The sequence below is a fragment of the Sinocyclocheilus rhinocerous genome, unplaced genomic scaffold (genome assembly GCF_001515625.1).
Source record: "Sinocyclocheilus rhinocerous isolate Xijiao unplaced genomic scaffold, SAMN03320098_v1.1 scaffold541, whole genome shotgun sequence".
NCBI lineage: Eukaryota > Metazoa > Chordata > Actinopteri > Cypriniformes > Cyprinidae > Sinocyclocheilus > Sinocyclocheilus rhinocerous.
The window spans coordinates 1,164,122-1,171,225 of record NW_015658519.1 but is presented as its reverse complement, the minus strand read 5'-3'; the positions used below and the strand labels follow the sequence as shown (position 1 = coordinate 1,171,225).

The 7,104-nt window shown below is 38.3% G+C and overlaps 1 pseudogene; it reads right to left on the bottom strand.

Moving 5' to 3' along the window:
• Positions 1 to 7,104, bottom strand: LOC107722498 (myosin-7-like; annotated as a pseudogene).

Here is a 7,104-nt window from a genome sequence, read left to right as displayed (position 1 = left end):
ATCTAATCCCACCTGATACGCAAGTTCCTTGATGCGGCGTTCATATTTACGGATTCCCTTAATAGATTGCCTGCTTTTCTCTCTGCAGATTGTCTATCTGCGCTCCAAGTTCAGCCACACTTTCAGCTTGTTTCTTCCTCAGTGTGGCAGCAGTGGCCTCGTGTTGTAGAGTAGCCTCTTCAAGGTCTCTACGAAGTTTCTGAAACTCTGCCTCTCGTTTCTTGTTCATCTCAATCTGAGCAGCTGTAGCTCCTCCAGCTCTCTGGCTAAATCTGCTCTTTGTTTCTCCACCTTGGCTCTGGCAGCTCTTTCTGCCTCAAGCTCTTCTTCTAGCTCCTCAACTTGAGCCTAGCACAAAACAGAAGTTGAGTTTTTTTTCCACTCCAAAATGCACAGTGCATTGATCATCAGAAGAGATCATTGGGTATGGTCATATAAAATACCTGCAGCTCCTGCAGTTTCTTTTGTAGTTGTATAATTATGTTTTGCTCATGGTCAATTTTACTGTTGAGCTGACTGATTTCTGTCACGGCTGTGTCGAAGAAGGCACACGAGAATGATGATACGAACAATAAGAAGTTTAATAACATCCAGGTCAAGATAATCCACAGAGATGATGGGGAAAACACACACCTACACGAACGTAAAACCAGACAAGGAATAGGACTAAGGAGTGAGTTTAAATAGGCAGACAGATGATGACACACAGGTGATGGGAATTAACTAATGGGTGCTAATGAATCAATGAACTTAACTAGGACAGGAACAGAACCAAATATGGGCACAGACGAACTAAACAGACCAGAAGACTAAACAGAGTGAAAAACAACAAAAAGAGTTCATAACTGTTACAATTTCAAAGTCTTTTCTGAAAATGAAATTATGGCCTTTATATCATTAGCATATTCAAACATCTAAAACAACAGTAATGTGCTAATAAAGCAGTTGGTCTTACTTCTTCAGTCGTTCTTCCAGTTGCTGTTTGTCATTCTCGAGGTCCATTACGCTCTCCTGGGCTAACTTCAAGTCTCCTTCAAGTTTCCTCTTGGATCTTTCTAGATCCATTCGGATTTTCTTTTCTTGCTCTAGAGATCCCTCAAGCTAACAGATTTAACAAAAAAGCTTAATCTGCTGCAACAAATATGCTCCAACAACAACAACATTTTACTTAATAATAATAATAATAACTTACATCATCCACCTGCTGCTCTAGCTTTGGTGAGAGTGTTGACTTTGTCCTCCTCACTTTGCAGGTCATCCAGTGTCTGCTGATGAGCTTCCTGCAAGGCCTTTTTCTCTTTTGTTAGCTTGGCAATGATATCATCTAAAGTTGCCATTTCCTCTGTCAGGTTCTTTACCGGAGTATATAAAGCTAATATTAGTTAAACGTTTTATGAGAGATAGACATCCCTTTTCACAGTTAATTACAGTTTGTATTAAACCTTGTTTTCAGTAGCATGTTTTTCTTTCTCCACTTTAGCCAGAGTCAGCTCCAGATCATCAATATCTTTCTTCAGCTCTGAGCACTCATCCTCCAGCTTTCTCTTCTTAGCTGTCAGCTCTGCGTTCATCTCCTCCTCATCCTCAAGTCGCTCTGTGAGCTATTTGGCTTTTGCCTCAAGCTGGATCTTGTTTTTGATCAGACCTTCACACCTCTCTTCAGCATCACAGAGATTATCTTGTTCCTGTTTGCATTGAAAATATTCAAAAGATTCATGCGAGAAAAAAAAGGATTCATATTACTATTTATTCCAATCTTTTATTAATGAACTTTTACAAACATACCGCCTGCACTTGAAGTTGGAGGTCATTCTTTTCTTGAAGGATAGTAACCATTTTTTCCTCAAGTTCTTTTCTATGAGCCTCAGACTTTGCATAGGCTTCCTTAAGCTTCAAGAACTCCTGTTTCGTATTGGCCATTTCCTTGTCTGCTTCAGCAGATCTCAGTAATGGTTTAATTTTAAAGAAGAGTTTCATCCAGGGCCAATTCTTGACACTCATGAATGCACATACATTCCACTGAATCACAAGCAAGGCATCCCTTTTTTATTTGTGGAGAATGCATAAAAAATACAATCAAATGCCTTTTAAAATTCAACAGCACATATAAACACACATTGCTAGATTAAGTATAAAGTAATGTATGGGATAATTATTACCTGCGTTCTACCATCTTTTGGTATTCAACCCTTGAAAGAAGACCTCGAGATCTAGCTTGAAAGATCCGATATCTGCAGAATCACAGAAAGAAGTATTTAAAAATAAAACAAGCAGGTTTTGTGGTAACTTCTAGTCATTTTTTTTCCTGGTACCTCTGTTTGAAGTCTCCATACAGGATTCTGTTGGGGAATCCTTTCCTGCAAATTCTGATGCCCTCCAGTACACCGTTACAGCGCAGTTGATGCATGACCAAAGGGTTCTCCATCGCCCCAGGAGTCTTTGTCTCATTATGGATGATGCACTGACAAAGTGAGGATGAGTTGATCTCAGGTTTGTCATTAGCTTGTTGAGATTCTCCTGTAAGGAAACACGTATTAGCACATTTGACTAGGACGGACCAAACAGTTTTTAGAGATTTTAGGTATTGTCAGTCTTTGACATACCCTGTGAAGTGCAGACACTGTCTGGAATGATGACCCCTTTCTTCTTTTCTTTTTTCCCACTTGCACTGTCAGCCATGGCTGGACAAAATATAAATCAAAGGTTTGAGTTTTTGTAAATTATGAGTTATTTATAAAGGTTTAATGATAGAGCTAAAATACCACAAGATTTCGTTGACACAGTGTGGACACTATTGCTTTATAGCTTGATTTTGAATCATCACATGACCTCACATTACTTCAAATTGAAAGTGTCCTTTTTTGTAAAGACATTACAAGCACACCTGACTCTGCACTTGCATAGTTGGCAAATAGATAAGCCAACAACTTCAGTGAGGATTTCTGGTACAATCCAACCACAGTTTCATTGAGGGGGTCCTTATTCTTCACTAGCCAGTTGTTGATGTTGTAGTCCACTATACCAGCATAGTGAACCAAGGCAGAGTGAGCCTCTGGCTTCCCTTTCACTATCCTGGGTTTCTGGAAGTTGCTTGATTTCCCAAGGTGGTTGTCATAAAGCTTTGCTTTAAATGTTGCATCACTGGCTTTGGGAAACATGCACTCCTCTTCAAGGATGGACATGATGCCCATAGACTGAAGGAATCGGGAATATGGAGAAATTATCCAAAGTGAAAGAAATGCATATATAATTTAATTGTAATGCTTGTTGTAAAAATTAGCCTACTCACTTCTCAATGAGATCGATGCAGGCCTGCAAATCCATACTGAAGTCAATGAACACCCATTCAATCCCTTCTTTCTTGTACTCTTCTTGTTCCAGCAAACATGTGGTGGTTGAAAAACTGTTGCAGTTTCTCATTGGTAAAGTTGATGCAGAGTTGCTCAAAGGTGTTGAACTAAATGAATTTGTAAAAGCATCAGTTTTATGCATGAAAAATATAGAGACTGTTGGATTCTCACCACCATCCAGAGGAACATTTTCTCATACACTGCTTTTGATAAGACATCAACAGCATAGTTTACCTGCAATAATCAACGCATGAAAGTTTTGTTTGATTGCTTTTTCATTCTCTCATTGTTGTCAACTTGAATTGTGCTGGAATACCTGCTGGACATTTTGTCCCTTGGTGACCCACTCATTTCCAACTTTGACCCTTGGATGACATAGTCATAGACCCTTGATGAGGTCAGCAGAATTCAGACCCATTAGATATGCTGATTTGTCAGCATCTGTAATTCAAGATTCCTTACATAAAGCATGACTGAAATACAGCTGTTCACAAAGGTGATGCCATTTGAATTTCCTGCAAGCTTCCATTCCTTACCTTCAGTCCCATCAGCTTCTGCTTGCTCCTCTCGCTGCTTCTGCTTGAACTTCATGTTGCCATAGTGCAGGGGTGGGCAAACTTGGCCCTTCCAGGCCACTTTCCTTCAGAGGTTAGCTCCAACCCTAATCAAACACACCTGAACCAGCTAATCATTGCCTTCAAGACTACTAGAAGGCTACAGGCAGGTGAGTCATGTCAGGGTTGGATCAAATCTCTGCAGGAAAGTGGCCTGGAAGGGCCAGGTTTGCCCATCACTGCCATAGTGCATAATGGCTCCAGTCAGCTTGTACACAGAGTTATTTTCATCTTGTGTGAAGCCCAATATATCAAAGGCACTCTGTGAAAGTAGAAAACTTGAGTGTTTGACTGCCTTAAAGCATGACATTACTATTATGTGGCCAAATATCATCATGGTTTTTAACCAGCTACTCACATCGGTTGCCATTAACTCCTCAGCATCATCAATGGAAGCAACCGTGGTCTCTCCCTGAGAGATGAATGCGTAGTCACTAGTAACATCTCTGTTTATACCGTTTCAGTAGAAGAGAGAGAATACAAGATTACAAGTCTATGTTTTGTATTTATTGAGTATCTGAGGTTGCTTAATTTGCTCACCAAGGATCTCAGGTTTTTTGTTGGATAAGATTTGATAGAAGATGTGATAGTCTTTCTCAGCATGCACCAAGAGCTTGTAACACTCCAAAGAGAAAGGAAAAATTGAAATCGCATCATATGACCCCTTTAACTGAAAGATCACACGGGACTTCTCCAGGAGATCTATACAGATAGAAAGAACAGTTTTATGAAGTAGTACACTTTAATCTATTATTTACATTTTCACTTATTAAATAATCATTTAAGATTGTTTGTGAAGACAGAGCAAAGGCATACATGTTTCAATGTCAGCAGATGCCAGTTTCCCCCTTGTATCAAAGTGAATTCGAATAAATTTTCCCTAAAAAGATATGTAGAAGAGCCATCTTAGCCATCTTACACGATGTTGCATAAAATTGACTATGCTCAGCAATTTTGATTTACTACACATTCACTTACAAATCTTGAGGAGTTGTCATTTCTGATGGTCTTTGCATTCCCAAAGGCCTCCAAGGCAGGGTTAGCCTGAATGATTTGATCCTCCAGGGTTCCCTAGATGAGGAGATCAAATAAAAAAGAAGGTGAAACATTTTTAAAACAGGTTGCATTAAAAGCTTATTCAACACATTTATATTTGTCCCTTCATTAACGTGGAACCTTGTTCTGAGCAGATGCGTTCTTCTTCCCCCCACTTGCTGCAATGCTGGCAAAGTACTGAATGACTCTTTTAGTGTTCACAGTCTTCCCAGCTCCAGACTCTCCACTAAAGTTATAGAAACAGTATTATGGTGAGAAATGGATGACATGACCACAATGTCCGTATCTCAGTGTCCTGAATGAGTGTGTTCTAAATCTGCAGGGTGTAGAAGTAAATTTTTTTTTCACAAATCATTTGTGATATAGCCTAGTAATATAACAGTTTTAGAGTCCACTTTCATTGTATGGACAATAGACACCTAGACTTTCTACAAGATGTCTTTGTAGAAGTAGTAGCCATATGGGTTTCAATGACAAGTAGGTGAGTAAATTACACTATTTTTATTTTTGGGCGAACTATCCCTTTAACACATTGGCATAAGACTACTATATCTCTGTAAATTTACTCAGAAATTAATAATGTTTTGCATGCGGTTTGTTTTGTCACTTATGTGATAAGAATAGACTGGTTTTCTCTGTCTGTACGGAATAACAGAAATATACGGTTTTATTTATCAGTGTTTATTTCATTATTTTGTATTTTATAATTTTTGTTTGGTTTGGTTATTTTTGTGAGTATCACCTGCCACCATGTATGTGGGGAGGAGCTTCACTCCTCTTTTTCCCTCTATAGGCTATAACCACCTCCTGATTGTACACTGGCAGCCACTTGTAAGGGTTGACAGTGACACAGAACAGCCCAGAGTAGGTCTGTAGAACAGAAACGTTAGTAGAGTTTTCAACTAGAGGTAAAGGTTTGGTTTCAAAGAAGAAGCTGAGACTCCTGTATACTCACATAGATCATCCATGCTGCATAGCGCTCATTGAGATTATACAGCACAGCTAGCTCATGGAGAAAGGTCAGCATTGCCATGTCTTCAATTTTATCAAATTTGGGGGGATTCTGTTGCAGAACATCACTCTCTTTGACAGTGATAGTCTGTACAAATAAAGGAAGGTTTAAAGCAGGTTTTCCAACTGAACACCCCAAGAGAATTGCAGGAGGACTGTGAAATTTTCATTGGCAAAGTATATTTTTTAATAAGCATAAATGTATAAAAAAATCAAAACATTTGATCTTATTAAAAATAGTTTCAATTGTTTTCAAATAACATGAAATTATGTAAAAATAATCAAAAAAATAAGAATGAAATATTTAATAAAAATGAATCATATTAATATGACAATTATGCATAAGTTGGTGTTGCTTACTCATTTCATTTATCAGAAGGTTTAACTAACAACAAGGCTTGTCAAAAAAATCTGATTTAGATTATTCTTTACTAAACTGTACAATGTTCAGCATAAATTGAGTATATTGTTCATCTGTTCAATGCGTTGTTCATTATGTAGCCTATTTTAAGAATTCGAGAATTGAAGGCTCCTTAAAATGCAACCATATTAAATGGTTTTAAATGTAAACATATTAAATGTTTTATATCTTTGTAAAAGGAGTTCATATCAGTAATGATCTCAGATCATATTACAATATCTAAATTATATAGTGGCTGATCAAACTTTCACAGAAACGTTGGTGTTGACTTTTTTCGCAAGTTCATAACAGATTGAAAATTTTGTACTTTTTGCACTGACCTTCCCTCCTTGTGTCTCCACAGTGACTTTGTCACCCTCTCGACTTGTGATGGTGGCTTTAACAAACTCCTCCACTGGATCCGGAACAAAGCATGCCTTCTTTAAGTCAAAGAGTTTGACGCTCCCATTCAGACTTCCGCAGGTAAGGGGCTGCGGCCCCAAAAACCACCATTTCAGCATCACCCATAGTTAACCTTCAATTGTAAAAAACAAGAACTTGTAAGAATGCAGTTTAAGTCATTCTTCAGTGCGTGCATCACTAACATAAATTACCGATTAGGTTATTGACAGATAGCAGATGCTAATGGAGGCTCCAGGTGTTTGTGATTCCA